The sequence below is a fragment of the Microcebus murinus genome, chromosome 3 (assembly GCF_040939455.1).
Source record: "Microcebus murinus isolate Inina chromosome 3, M.murinus_Inina_mat1.0, whole genome shotgun sequence".
Lineage (NCBI taxonomy): Eukaryota > Metazoa > Chordata > Mammalia > Primates > Cheirogaleidae > Microcebus > Microcebus murinus.
In genome coordinates, this window is record NC_134106.1 from 95,208,211 (window position 1) to 95,223,405 (window position 15,195).

A 15,195-nucleotide genomic window follows, 5' to 3' on the forward strand; every position below is an offset into this window, starting at 1 on the left:
GGATAAGTCTCATGTACTATTGCTGGATGTATAATTAGAACATTTGGGGATAGCATTTGGGAAATGCCTGAGAAATTTTAAGATGTATCTACTCTTTTATCTATTTATTTCATCGTTAGGAATCAATCTTACTGAGATACTAACAGAAGTCTATAGCCAGGTATGTAAAAGGATACCTATTGCTGTACTATATATATATATATATATATATATTTTTTTTTATATAAAGGAGTATTTTAATTCTTATCTTTAGAAACTACAAAGACTATACATGATTGGAATTGAGACTGTACCAAACAATGGCCAAAGAAGAATCGTCCATTCTACGCCTTCTCTTTGGTCTGGTCACTCAGAAATATAATGTTATCAGCTATGATCGTTGTTGCTTGTTGCCTCACATTATTTTTATCCATGTATTCACCATAGTCTACTTTCCCTTCCACATAAATTCGAGCCCCCTTTTTAACATACTGATATGCCACATCTCTGAGGCCTGGCCGGAATACTGATATCCTGTGCCATGTTGTCTTTTGACTGACATCACCCATTTGGTATTCTTCATTGTCCCCTGATCGCCACAGTTCATTTGTTGCTAGAGAAAATATCGTGACTGGATTTTTTCCTTCCACCTGTCTCATGACAGGATCCTGACCCACTCGCCCAAGTAACTGAACACGATTCAGGGATCTTTCAAGAACCAAACTGCTAGCTATTTCAGACTCATGTCTTACAAACTGATGAAGTACCTGCAATAAAGGTCTTCGAAACATGGCTTCTCTTTTCTTACTCTAATCTTTACACTCTTCACAGAACCACGTCCGACCCACGCAAGCGCACAAACACGACTAGAACCTTTCCTTTCCTCCTTCCTCCCTTCTCCTGACACTCTAGCCTGACAGGGGCTGCTGTACTATAAATGTAATAGTAAAATATTGTACCAAATTAAATATCCATATGCAGACAAAGGGATAACTGCACTGTAAAATATTGTCATCTTAAGAAAAATGAAGTTGATGTGTGTGCAAAGACATTGAAAGAGGTCCATAAAATACTGTTTTATAAAAAAATGAAAAAAAAAACATGTCATAAGATATTTTTATAATCATGGATATATGCTTGAAGAAATGTGTGAGGTTTAATATGAAAACATGAAATCTCCATTAGTTAGCATAATATTTTATAAACTATTCAGCAACATTTCTGGCACAAAAGCAGGGTTAAACAATTATTATTATTTCTGTAATTATTGAACATTTTGAGTCAACATACATACATAGCTAATAGAACTATGGTTGTCTAGAAATGAAAACTTAGAAAGAAAACAATCGCATGGAGATAAGGTTGCTATGGAAATCTTTCTGTAGTGAAAATTGCATTATTTTATAAAACAATTTAAAGTATTAAGACATAAAATTCTGTTTTCCTTTCTGCTGTAGATTACATAGCACATATATTAAAATGCATTTTTCTTCCTCTCCTCTTTTAGAAAAAGATTCACTAGGATATCATGTTTTTCCATGCTGTGAATTCTTTGCTTTTTGTTTACATATGTGTTTTGAATGAGGATGGTTTTGTGTGTGTAGCAAGGATTTTAGGTTTTAGAAGATACGGCCCTGGAAGATAAGGCCCTGGCCCTGCTTTAGGTCAGATATGATGAAGATGAATGAGGCTGGGAGCTGGGGAAGCCAGGTGAGATGAGCATGTCTTAAACTCAGCAGGAAAGGTTCTCATTCCCTGACACTAGAAAGACTCAGAAGTAATAAGATTCTTATGATAATCACATGTTCTCCAGTGATATCAACACCCCAAAGTCATAGAATTTCATCTGGGGATGGCTGCATGGCTACTTTGAGACTGAATCCTTAGTTGTGTGCATTGGATCTAGCTTGGTCTAGAGTGGGTTGATGCAGCAGAATTATCTCCCTACCGAATAGGCTATAAAGCTTTGATGAATCAATGGTAGTGAAAACCAGAGATTCTTTCTTAATCTTTGAACTGGTAAGTGATATGTATCTTGTAAAATTCCATGGTAAAATAGAGGAAGTTGCTCTGACCATAAATGATTAAACTGGACAACCTGCCAACCAGAAAATGTAGTTTAAGACAAATAAATTTGATTTATAAAAATAATGAAATATGATCTATCTAGCTATAAGTGCACATGCATCCATTTCCTATTTCTAGCCTCAAATAAGATTATGTAATTTAACACTTGGTAGGTGGTTAATAGAGGTATGTTGATTATAAGTACAGAGCTGTAGCATTTTAGAGTTAGAAGTGATCAATTTGAAATTTCCTCCCTTTGATTAAAAATAATATAAACTAAGGTCCAAAGAAATTGTGTGCCTCTCACAAGGACACGTAATATTTTCCAGGGCTCTTTTTGAGTCAATAAATAAAATATGAGACAAACTTGTCTATTTGATAATTCTGATCAGAATTGCCTGATCAGATGCTTATTTGAATTATTTCACCACAAATGTTATTTGTACCAAGTACATGGCAGATATTGAGCATGAACTATCTGCACTGACTATTAAAATAACCAATTGAATGAATTACCATAGTTTGTAAATTCTGCACATTCTTATTGACTGTTGAATCTACCATTGATATCCCTAATTAATACATAGCATAACTGTTTTTCCAATATCAACAAGAAAAACATGTGTGTTTACTGTTTAGTTTTCTGTTTATTGTTAATTCCTGGAAGAGTTTATAGAGGTTATAGGATTTTTACTTACCTGTGAGGCTTTCAAAAATGTATGTACAACTTACTAACATATATAGGATGGACAAACTTGTGAATAATACAGGTAGAATGAAAAGCTAAAACTAAAATACTGGGAAATAGAATCAAAATATGAAAATATCTCACCAAGCTGAACTAATACCTATTTGCTAACTAGAGAAAAGGAGAATAATTGATAAAAATACTTTTAGGTTAAATAAATTAATTCTTCAAATGCAGGATATGGCAAAAGTAGCTCAAATCCAATTAAAAAGAATAAAGTAAGTTTGATTTGATTGAAACTCAGTATATACTTAATATAATGCAAATAGTCTGTTGCACAGTTGGACAAAATCATTTTAGTTAATAATGGCGATGTAATATTATAACTTTTAATATGTTATCACATTTTAAAATGAGACCCACAACAAAGAAAAAATAATCTGGCTTTAGCTATATTTTAGCTAAAAAATTTATTTCTAAAAAAAATTATTTATTTATTTCTAAAAAAAAAAAACTTTCTAAAAACAATGTGTAAGGAATATTGAAGTTCAGAGAAGGACTCATTGCTCCATCTTAAATAACAAAGCTAAAATTTTATTTTTTCAATCAATAGTTATTTTAATAGAAAATAGAGATAATAAAAGTCCTCTCAGTTCAGTGGAAAATCTGGTAATTCTACCCAAAACAGGGTGCTTCAGTGACTGACTAAGGTTCTGAGTCAAAGTAACCCGACAGTCAAATACAGTTAAACTGCTGAGTCAAAATAAACTTTCCTGAGTACCTTCTCTGTGTTTAACATTTCACCATAAGGGTAATATATCTATAGCGGTAATCAGAAAAAAGGGACTATAATATTTCAGATATACTAAGGTTACATAGTCAATAAGTACATAAGCTGTAAAGTGGACACATCTAAATGAAAGTCCCTTTATATTATAGTCTACCTGTTAACAGCAGGCTCCAAGAGTAAGGAAACGAAATCTGTATTTTCCAAGAAACGATGCATAGTTCATTGTGCATAGTGAAGGTTTTACAAACAAATCTTTCAAAGAAGTATGAGATTTTGGTTTATAGTTTGTAAGGTATTATTTTCATTGATGACTGTGACCCCAAGACGTAGTCATGAAAGATATTATTACCAATATTTTTAAAATAAGAAAATCAAAGTTCAGAGAGGTAAGGTACTTTGCACAAATCATAAAAGTATTAATACATATTTGGAGCAAGATCCTGTGTTTTCAGACTCTAGTTAGATAAGTTTTCTTTCAGACTTTTCATCAGAATTGGAACAGCAACAACAACAACAAAAATCCCAAATTTTGGTGGTTAATTTTTTTTCAGGCACTGGTGTTAATTTATTTTGGAATTGTTTACTATGGTTCAGATAAATCCAAAAGTTTCCAAACTATTCTGCTCAGGGATGTGTGCTGCCAATACAGAGCAATAGGAATAGTACTTGTACATAAAATAATACAAGGGTAAGTTTAAGTCCAGGTTTATACTTTGCCTTGCCTTCCTGTACTCTTGGACAAATTCCTTAATTATCTATGAACTTCAATTTTCTTATGTTTAGAATAAAGACAATAGTATTAAGTTTTAAAGTATTTAATTGCATTGTCTAGCACACAATAGTTTCAGATTCTCCTTAGTGGTACTTCCTGTTTCTAGAACTAATTTAAACAAAGACTCTAATACTGAAAGTTTTCTTCAAATTCATTCATTAGCATTGGTCTAGCACAGTAGCTATACTTGCAATGGCTCTGCTACACCTATAGTTCAGTCCAAATTGCTATGTCTGCAATTACCATCCTGCAATAGTTCATTGTAGAAATACTTTCTTGAATCTATCTTCAATTGCATTTGTCCAATGTCTAAAATACCTTGAGAGGACTATGACTTAGAACCTATGCTTACTGATTTATGATTAGATTAGAAACAGCAAACAAAATAACCTAACAAGAGAATGGAGAATGAGAAAGCATTAGGGTCGGTTGAGACGAATCAGTGAAAGTACAAAAGAAAAACACTAAGACTTAAATGCAACATAATTGGGGAAAAAGAAATAAATGAAGTGGGTATTTAACTCAAGTGATAGAATTTTGTGAATATTTATTTTTTGAACATTGTAAATTTTTTATAGTTAGGTTATTTATAGCAAACAGATTCATTTTCCCTGAATACTTGTCAAAATGAGAGATATCTGTTTTACTGAATCAATATCATTAGGGAAATATTTTTGTGCATTTTTTTCTATGCCAGGCATAGTGTCTATAATTGAACATTATCAGTAATTGAGACCATAAAATGTGGCTCATGGCTTATGGTTTGTTAAAGAAATATATTGAAATGCTTCAATGGCTTTTCTGGGGGTGTCTCAGGATTCTTTTTTTCTTATCTCTCTGTAATTTATAAATTGTTTGTTAATTCAGAGCTGTTCACAGTTACAGGTTTTACCCTCAATCCTATTCCCTATAACATATACACTTCTGAATTTTCCTAATATATCAAATCTCTAACAAGCCCACATTGAATGTCTCCTCCAAAACGTAGTTCTCGAATACAATTTTTGGTGACATAATAAATAATTACTTAAATGTCCTGACTGCTTCATCATGAAGCATATTACTATGCTTGCCAAGAGCAGAAGACATAAATTGAAGTTTAACATTAATTATCATTATAATATGTGCTGTTTTGTTCACCATTGGATTCATTTATTTTTGGTTTTTAATATTGCATTTTATTTTTTAATTTCAGAATATTACTTGGGTATAAACGTTTAGGTTATATATGTTGCCTTTGCCCTGCTCAAGTCAGGACTATAATTATGCCCATTCACCACACAGTAAGCACCGCACCCATTAGGTATGAATATACCTATCCCCTCCTACCCCCTCCCATTTGCCCGACACCCTATGTATGTTACTTCCATATGTGCATGTACGTGTTGATCAATGACTACCAATTAGATGGTGAGTATATGTGGTGCCATTCTTTTTCCATTCTTGTGTTATTTCACTTAGGAGAATAGGCTTTAGCTCCATCCAGGATAATACAAGAAGCGTTAGTTTACCATTATTTTTTGTGACGGAGTAGTACTCCATGGTATACATATGTCACAGTTTACTGGTCCACTCATGCATTGATGGACACTTGGGTTGTTTCCACATCTCTGCAATTATGAACTGTGCTTCTATAAACATTCTAGTGCAGATGCCTTTTTTATAGAATATCTTTTTTTCCTTTGGGTAGATGCCTAGTAATGGGATTGCTGGATCAAATGGTAGTTCTACTTTTAGTTCTTTGAGGTATCTCCATATTACTTTCTACAGTGGTTGTTCTAGTTTGCAGTTCCACAAGTGGTATATGAGTGTTCCCATGTCTCTGCATCCACATTGACATTTGTTGTTTGGGGACTTTTTGATAAAAGCCATCCTCATTGGAGTTAAGTAACATCTTATTGTGGTTTTGATTTGCATTTCCCCAATGCAGGATTCTTTCATTCATTTACTCCATTTACTCTGTTGAGGTTCCTGTGTGATACCATGGTGACACATTTTTAAACAAGGAGGTCTTGAACCCCAGTTTGTCCAAAGTTGATAGTGAACAGAGGCACATACAGACATACCAGAATAGTGATGTGTCGATCACTGTTACGTTTGTGTGATACCCAATGATCTACACAGGTTTGGTAAAGAACCACAGTTAATTCTTCTTAGATAGGCTTTAAAGGAGAAAATGCTTAATTAGATATTGCAGGATAAGTATTAGTTAATCAGATTTGGTTTGAGAGTGAAGAGATATTACTTCAGGCAGGGAGAAACTTATTGAAATATTTCAGAACCACCATTACTAGCATTCAGGATCACAGACATTGTAGAATGAAGTTGCATTGACCCTAGGTCATATACCAAAATCATTTTTTAAGGAGTGAATTCTAATAGCAACTTGTTTCCTATTTTAGCCACTTATTTTCTTGGAAAGCTTTTAGTCATCAATCAAGAGTTACCTTGCATTTTTTCTTTTTATAATTTTTTAGATTTCAAAATATTAAGAGGGTACAAATGTTTTTGTTACATGGATAGCTTTAGTCTATCCATGTAACAAACATTACATGTTTGTTAATGTAATGTACATTACATTACATTACTTTGTACTTTGTATATTACTTTAGTCAGGGCTATAAGTGTGCCCGTTATCTGAATAATGTTCATTTTACCTGTAAGGAAGGATTTTACTCCTCCCTTCCTCTCTCCATTCTCCATTCTCTTCTTGATTTCCAACAGTTCGTGTTCTCTTCTTTCTGTGCCCACGTGTCCCCATCAATTCATTCCAAATTATTAGAGAGTACATGTGGTGTTTGTTTTTTCCATTCTTGAGATACTTTACTTAGTATAATGTTCTCCAGTTCCATCCAAATTGCTACAAAAGACACTAATTCATTTCTTCTTATGGCTGAGTAGTACTGCATTACTATCAGTTGAAGAAGTTTCCTGATCCTTCCCCCCAAACTGGATTAGGTACTCCTCTTCTGTGTTCCGATGGGCACTCTTGCATACTTCCCTGATAGTAGGAAGAGAGAGGTGGAGAGAAGGACAGGAGCAGGAAGGGATCACAGCACTGTCACGTTCAATAGGCATAATGGATTCTTGCATATGTTGCTCCACTAGGCTGAATGTCTCTTGTGGACAGTTTTTATAAAAGTGCCTGTCACATAACAGGTGTCCCATAAAGATTGAGAGAATTAAATAATGAATGAGAAGAATATGGAGATTTTCAATTTTCATTTTGTAGTGAGAGTTGACTACATATTCAAGCGATGGCTCCCTGTTGCCTAGGAAATTGAAGACACGCTGCCTAGCTCAGCATTACTTAGCTCCACAATCTCTTCCTCACTCATATTTTCAAGCCTGCTGCACTGATCTCACATAGGAACCCTATGCACCACACAAATCAGAATCTTCCTGAACCTGCTCTGGACTTGCCATCAAGCTTCTGCTTTCCATTGTATCCTTTCCTTCCATCTGTGTTGCCATGAGCATTTATTATAGTAAGTACCAAGACCACCTTGTTTTGAAAGACACTGGTCCTAATCCCAGTTTAGTCAGTAATCCCTCTGAGACAGAGACAGACCATGTGAGTACTTCGGGTGCCCACTTTGTTATAACTAAATAGTTATTCCTTGCTATAAGCTCTATGGTCTTTGCCAACTCTAAATTATCTCCCGTAATCTTAGCTAAAACAGTGTCTGACAATCTCTTGTACTTTAAGTTTGTTTATAGCTTATATCAATCACTACCTGGTGTCCCAGAAACTAGAACAGTACCCGAAACAAAGTATTTGCTCAAAATGTATTTTGTGAATGAATAAATGAATAATTGATTCCATGCTTATATCAAACCTACCTCTGAAGTCCTTGAGGTAGGTCTTTGCCTAATACATCTTTGTGTCTCTATTATATTTAACTCTGAACCAAGCACATTGTGGAACTTCCAGGAATATCTATTGTACAGTGAATGCATGGATAATGCTTAAGTAAATGTTTCTTATTTAAACTTATAGTAACCATAGAATAGAGGGAAGTGAAGACTTGTTTGTTACTGTATTAAAACCATGGACTAAATAGAATTCTAAAAACAATATTGAGCATGTTCTTGAATAATTTTATGTAATGTATCCGAAGCATATAAATTATGACATTACTTTATGGTATTGGGAAAAGAGATACAGTATCACATATTATCTGTAGAGAAATTAATATGCATTGGATACTCACTTTTTTTACACATATATGCACATTTAATAATAGGATTAATGACTTTACTAAGCTGAGTTAGAACAAAATTGGACCCTAAGAAGCAATTCCTAGCAGTTCTTTATTTGTGGAGGTAGGAAAATGAAAACACAGCTTACCACCTAGCAAATGCTGGCTTTCCAGAACTATTACAAACTATTCTCCTAAACATGCCCTAAAATTCAAGCAGATTCTATTATCTTTTGTTTTCTGAGGTTACCTTCATACTTCCATATCTTTGCTGATGCAAGTACTCCACCAAGAATGCCACATCTTCACCTATATTCACTTCAAATATGCTATATGTCCTGTATAGCACTATTCAGATGCCTCCTCCTTTGGGGAGCTTTTCTATACCAGATGATTGCACCTTCACTGAATCAAGTAACATTCTGTGGACTTCACTCTTATTTCACATATCTAAATCCATCTGTTTTAGTAAGGCCATTGTGCACAGGTCTCATCCCCCATATTAGTTTACAAGACTCATCTTTGCTTCCTGGTAGAGTGCCTTGCATACAAATGGCATCTATATTGTGTTCACACATTCAATTCTATTGTACTGAAAATAAATACTCCATTTTCCTTCAGGTCTGACTTATTATGTTTGAGCTCAGGATGATGGAAGCACTCCATTTATACGGTATTCAAATATATGTATTCATTTCATCCAATCACTCTCTCATACTCTTGATGGCTTTATTATCAGTTATTGGTGGTCAAAGTCAGGAAGAATGGGCTTGAGGGAACCACAGGATCTTGACCATGTAGTTTAGCTCTTCAATCAACCTTGTTCCTCAATGCTTGTATATGCACGGTTTCCAGGTTCCAGGTGGAGTACAGGCTGGCAATCCCATTTGAGGCATATTCTAGGACACACCTTCATATTTGGGAAGCTCCTGGACAGGATTTCATGAGAGGTGAAGTTCCTCAGAGAATGACACTGTGGAGAGGCTATGGCATAATAATGGCAACAGTGATAGGTACATGAGATGGTGTGACTATGTTATATACTTGAATGAAAAATGGCCTCAGTGTGTTGGGCTCTGGCTGCTTTTTCATTGGAGTTCAAGACTTACTGGTTCAAAAACCCATTGGTGCCAAATTCAAATTTTTTACATACATAGTAATTTAAGAAATGATCCAAATAGAAAGATTTTTTGACATTTTGAGCTTGCATGCTTTACATGCCCTGTGAAATCTCACCTCCCATCTACTGGCTATTGACAAGATACAGTCTTGTAGTTATAAGACTCCCAAGCTGCCCTTTATAACTCCTGGACACAGAGACTTTCCACTGAGACGATAAGTGGTGTCACCTAGGTATGCAAGCCCCTTTGGGATTACCCCTCGCCCAGGAGTCCCCTTGCCTCCTCACTTCTGAATGGTGGTCCCCTTGTCACAAGCCTCTTGTCAGTAGTGTGTTCTAAGGAAGTTCACCTCTCATGCAAACCTGTGGAAGAGCTTCCCAATAAAGCTTGTGGAGTGTTACTTTTTGTTGTAGTAAAACCTTTTTTCCAATATCAGTCCCCAAATCCCTCAAATGGCTGATAAACTAGCATCAAAGTTTGTTTTCAAAAGGAAAAAAAAATAACATAAATCTATTTATTCCTGGGGAGGAACTGGTTATTAAAATTGTATTCGCATTTTAGCCTTATGAATAAATGCATTTATGTTGCTACTCAGTAAAAGAAATGAAAACTTGCATTTCCCTTTAGTTCGAGATATATATATATCCTTTCTTTTTTATGTTGTTTTGCTGTGTATTTTTTTTTTCATTTTAACTCAGACTTTTGATCTCTTACCCTTTTCTCTTTTAAATAGCCTCATGGGGTTTTTTCTTCTATGTGTTCTCTTGAGAAAGAGAAAACTCTTAAACAGGTATACATTTATGTGGCACATAAAGACTAATAAAGAAGCACACAGAAACCATGCTGCAGTGGTGCGTGGTGTGTAAACACACACACATCCAGATCCACAAATTTCTCAGCAAGAAAATTCACTGGGGAGCTTTTTGTGACCTGCTGGTTAGCTAGAAAATCTTTATGTAGCATAAGGAGATTACGAGCTATCATTATTGACCTTATCATCAGGTTTTTTTTCCTTTATTTAAACGACATCCTTGATAAAGAAAAACTGGCTCGCATAAGGCTTTCTCTCAACCATCCTTTGCAGGCTCCAGGTCTGGTCATTTCAGTGCCCCTCAGACATCATTGAACTCTTCCATGGTTCTCAATCACAATTAGGGTTAATAACGCCTCAGCCTCTCCCTGTGCCCCATTTTTTTCAGCTGTGATTGAATGCAGTTCCCCACAGCCCCAGCCCCCCACTGCAGCAGGAAGGAAGCTCTTGACTTTCATGTAGCCTGATTATGCAGGTATGTGTTTCCCATGGCAGCTGGCTCAGATCTCCCTGGCAGCTTGTCTCCCCGTGGCATGCATGCTGTCACCAAAAGGCACTTTTAAGCCTTCCTTTGCTATACATCCTTTACAGCTCCTTGCTAGATACAAATCCTTGAGAGAAAAAGAGACAGCTAAGTGGGGCTGTGGAGAGCCACAAAGGAATAGAAGTGGAGGAATAAGAAGAAGAGTGAACAACCACTTCCCTTTTCTTCAAAGGCCTCGATTTACTATGGATCTCTAAGATTATTAAAGAGGGCACACAAGGTTTTGCAAAAGAAAATCAACATTTACCAAGACCCTGATGGAAACTGGTAAATATGTTGCATGCTTGCTATTACCCTGACACTGTACCAAATATTTAAACTGAAACAACTCATTAAAGACTGCCAACAAATTACTTTGGTGGTCACTATTATTTTCCTTATTTTACCAAGGAGTGAACTATACAAAGTTATATCATCTTGTGAATAAAGATGGGGCTTGGATTGTACTTCCAATACCTACAACACTCTTTTACCAATATCCAAGAGTTTATTAAACCCCCCATTAATCTGAAATAAGAATTATTATACTCTATTTTTAGACAAAGACTGAGGCTTGCTGTTTATTCCCATACATATATATACAAATATACTAGCCCACCAAGGGAACTATGCTATCCTATAGAAAATCTACAAATAGTAAAATTAGATCCTCGACATGTGAAAAGCTGCTCCAAATTCAGACTGCTAGTAAGAGGATGAGAAAGGGTTCAAGTACAAATATGTCCAGCTCCAAACTTCTCTCACCTTCCAATGCAGGTTTGAATTGATTCCCAAAAATAGCCTAGACAAAGGAGAATGAGAAGTGTCATTCAAGTAGGGTATTTCTGGGTGATATTTTTGCAAAGTGTTACTCATTTCCAGTAGTTCTAACCTGAAGTGGTTATATTTGCTAGAGTACTCCTAAAGTTATTGTGAGATCCTAGCACAGAGGTAAGTGACATAGACAATAATAAATGAAAGGTAAGCTCTACAAATAACAGCCTATTCCATATTAAAAAAAAATATGGGAATAAGCATGCTTCACTTTACTGGTCATTAAAATATTGTATTGAAAGGATCAAGTGGGCAGAAATATGTAATGGAAATGGATCCTTGAGTTTGAGATTGTTACTCTGGATACTGGTTTTCTGGTTAGTAATATGAGGAACCTCACCAAATAACTACAGAAGGAAATAATAATGCCTGGAGCCATCCCCGTGTGAGAGTGAAGAGAAGAAAGGAAATTAGGGCACACCTACTAAATGAGCAGGAAAATATTCTAAAAGCCAGATTCTCAGGCTAGCATATGGTGATGTTATTGGGGCATTTGGTATATAGTTAATAAGGCCTGTTCTGCTTTATTAGTCTTTTTGAATTACGATATCCTGTCATACAGTTGAATTGTATGCAATTGGAATTTGACACCATCTTACCATCCCAGTAGGATAACTTCCTGTTTTTATTTTTTAGTGAGCAAATTGAATCTAATGTTTTAAAAGAGTTATTTATGAAATCCTTTAAGAAGATTCATTTACTCTGTTCTCTGTTCTCATAGATGCAGGTCAATAACAGCAGTGCCCACTATGCATGATCTTGGAATTTTAGCAAACCTTTGCTCCCTACTTAGTGATGACATACTTAAGTGAAAAAAAAACTATAGCATTATAATCTGTTCTTCTTAAAATTCCTAGATTTGTTCAAGTAACTCATCAATAAACAATTCACAATTAATTAGCTGAGGAATATTTTATGTTGAAAAAGTATTGAGTGGCTTTGGTATTGGTTAGATTGTCTAAAGTACGAGAATTTACAGAAGGGAAGGAGGAGAATGTATTTGATATATTCTGCTTGCCCACTGAACCTACCCTACACTCCAGGGGACCAACCTTTATGGAATACATCTGTGTGTTTCCCTTCTGCTATCTGGCTTGGGGGTGCATGTGGCTAATCTGAAGCATAGGGAGGCATCAGCGGAAGTAAGAGAATGAAGTCAGGGAATGTATTACCCTAGTTTCCTTCCTGCTAGGTCACCACTGTTGGGTGTGTCCTTGCATCATAAGCCATATGTTCTGTTTACTGATCCCCTCTATACCATTCTCTTGATGGATTCTATAACCACTCTCGCCACTTGTTCCTTCTGACAAAGGTCTTGCCATCAGCCCCAGGGGTACTGCACCAGCCCATGTTCTATTCTCTACCTCTTATTCCCCTTTTGTATATACTTCCTTTATTAAACCATCCTCAGTTATCTCCTTTGGGAAAGCTATATTTTTTTGCTGACAAAAATGATATTGAAAATATCACATGGAACACTTGATAATTATTTTTAAAGTGCCTCCTGAATGGCAAATATCTTGAAGTAATGCAAAAACGTAATGAGCAAAGGCTGTATCTTCATAAATTAAAGGTGGAGGTTGAAAAATTCAGGTCCTTAATTCATGCTTTTTTTCCTACATGATCTCAAATAATATAACTTCTATTTATTTGTCATTGTATTACACTGATATGATTTGATCTTTTCCCGTGTTGGACAAAGAACTAGGTGTAGTTATATGAAAATAGCCAAAATTCTCAGTAACAGGAAATAAAAAAACTAAAGGGTAGTAGAAGTCAAAGCCAAAACTTACCACCCACACCCATTTATAAGTTCAGCTTTATAGTTTTAAGGACGTTTAAATTCTCAATATCCAATTATACAATGCACTCAGTGTAAACAAATATTGAATGATTGCCCTCTAAATGATCAAGAATGATTGCCCTCTAAAATGTCAATTTAATTTTATGAAATTGCACAACTCAGTTTTGATTCTTTTTTTCCCTCAGATGTCTTTTCTGAATATTTTCCAGTGTGTTATAAGTACAAATGGAAAAGTCCAATTGAAAAAGCTCTGATATATTTGTAAAATTTTTCATTAAAAGAGCAAGTAGGGTGTCTGGGTTACAAATGAGTGGAAAATACTTTTTAAAAAATGTGAGGAAAAACCTTTACTAACAGAAAATGAAACCACGTATTATATGGTAATAAATATTAGCAGCCTTTGAAACATATTAAATTGTTTTCCCTCAAAACCAGGGAGAAACCACTTCACTGATGGTTTACTAGACTGTGAGTTCACTTTTATGCCAGAGGGATTTGACCTTTATCCAGGTAAAGAAGCAAAATTAAATGCTATTGGTACTATTTCTCTTCTGGCTCCACATATTTTGTAAGCCCCTATTTTGACAAAATAAAATTTAAAATTGTATTCTATTTTAGTTTTGTTTATGGGATTGGGAAAATGATTTAATTTTCAGGCCATAAATAACAAAGTTAAATAATAATTATGGAATTTACATTGTTTTATTTTCCAATTTTTTATTTCTGATAGAAATGATACATTCATTGCCATCAAATGCTCAGAAAGAAGTCTAAATGCTATACTTTTTCAGAACATAAAGTCAATAAACATTTATTGAGTAACTAATTTATAATAGTATTTGTTTGGAAAACACATTTCAGTTACTACTTTCTGCCAAGTAATGCCTAAATGAAAATATGGGAACTAGATACAAAAAAATATTTGTAATCCAATAAATAAACACAATAAATAAGACATCTAGCTATATAATATACTATGAAGAGCTGCCAGCTGAATATCTATATATCAGGTTAATTAAAATTAAACCACAAAAGTAAGAGCACTTATATTAGTCAAGATAGGTTGAGTTATACTATGCTAACAAATAATCACCATGCTCTGCGTGACTCAACATGACCACATTTTATTTCTCTGTCATTCCGTGTGCCTAATGCAGGCTGCCAGGTTGCTGTAGTTATTATGGATACCCAAGGATCTAGCTAAAAAAGTCTCAATCTTGACACATGCTATAATAATCACCTCACCGTGACAGGAGGAAAACAAACATAACAAGCCACACACTGAATCTTAAAGCTTCTACCTGGAAGTGCAGCTTCCCCTTATGTTTCATTGATGGAAACCAGTCCCATGACCACACTTAGCTTCAGAGGCAGTGGGGAAGCACAGGATATTTAGAACAATAGAACCAAAATATTTATTAATAGCCCTTATGATTAACACAGTGTTAAATATGAATGTACAACTCAAGAGTATGTTCCATAAAGATGGTGATACTCAAGGTAACTCCTAAAAAAAGAGAAAGGATTCTTTTTAGTCAGGTTACTTATTTCAAATAGTGTTTTGTACCCTGGTTTATTCTACAATTTCTTTCAACTTATTTTTT

At 34.9% G+C, this 15,195-nt stretch overlaps 1 pseudogene across 1 annotated transcript; it reads right to left on the reverse strand.

Moving 5' to 3' along the window:
- Positions 1–212: 212 nt before the first annotated feature.
- Positions 213–893, reverse strand: LOC105856176 (single-stranded DNA-binding protein, mitochondrial pseudogene; annotated as a pseudogene). The gene has a single exon (XR_001146991.3). The product of XR_001146991.3 is annotated as a single-stranded DNA-binding protein, mitochondrial pseudogene (transcript).
- Positions 894–15,195: the final 14,302 nt, after the last annotated feature.